The following is a 1,028-nucleotide window of genomic DNA, read 5'->3' on the forward strand; positions in this document are numbered from 1 at the left end:
TAAGTTTAGAATTTCTCCTATTTCCATTTGGTACATGCTTGACTGAAGTTTCAAGTGCAGGGATTTTTTTTGTTTTATAGTGGAAAGGGAGACGATCACTCGGTGAACTCTAAACTTTTCGCTTAGATATTTGTTGCAGTTATTTTTATTTTCGGAGTATTAGTTGTTTTATGAAAGGTAGAAGGTCTCGGAACCCACGTTTAATAGCTCTAGAATTTGTGGGAAAGACTAAGAATTTGGAAGACACTTGTGCAGAATTTGAGGAGGCGTTTGTACAAGAAATTAAGGATATGGCTATTCCTAATGATGTGAATAGAGTGATGAGATTGAGGGACTTTTATGAGCCAGCTGAGAGTAACATTCATCCTAGGGTCCATGGGACCATAGATGTGAATGTGAAATTTAAGATAGACCCTCACTTTCATCAAATCTTGCCATCTTTTTATGGAAAATTGAATCAAGATACTTATGAGTATTTATATGAATTTGTGGAGAAATGTGATTCTTATAATATTTCAGGAGTGACCTCAGATGCCTTGAAAATGAGAATGTTCCCTCACACTCTTAAGGATAAGGCAAAAGATTGGTTCAGAATTGTGGGTAAAAATTTTCAGAATTGGAGTGAGATGGAGAGATGTTTTTTGCAAAAATTTTATTCAGTCGGAAGGACTAATGCCTATAGGAAAGCAATTAGAGATTTTACCCAGGGAACTGATTCTTTTAGTGAAGCATGGGAAAGATTGAAAGGCCTTACGAGAAAATGCCCTCATCATGGTCTTCCTGATTGGCAAATAGTTCAGATTTTTTATGATGGGTTGAATGACCATGAGAGAGGTAGAGTAGATAGTGCTAGTGGTGGTACATTTATAGATAAAACAATCAATTAAGATTCTAGTATTATTGAGAAACTGGCAGATAGTTGTGCATATCATCAGGGCTTGAGTCACAATGGAAGAGTTTCAGGGCCAAAACGTGGAGGGTTAATTGATGTTAGTGCAATAGAACCTGATTTATGGAAAGATAAGGTA

At 36.3% G+C, this 1,028-nt stretch overlaps 1 non-coding gene across 1 annotated transcript; it reads right to left on the minus strand.

The window, feature by feature from the left end:
• Positions 1–672: 672 nt before the first annotated feature.
• LOC144711538 (small nucleolar RNA R71) lies at positions 673–778 on the minus strand. The gene has a single exon (XR_013583591.1). It is a non-coding gene; the product is annotated as a small nucleolar RNA R71 (small nucleolar RNA).
• Positions 779–1,028: the final 250 nt, after the last annotated feature.

Source organism: Wolffia australiana, chromosome 13 (genome assembly GCF_029677425.1).
Source record: "Wolffia australiana isolate 7733 chromosome 13, ASM2967742v1".
Lineage (NCBI taxonomy): Eukaryota > Viridiplantae > Streptophyta > Magnoliopsida > Alismatales > Araceae > Wolffia > Wolffia australiana.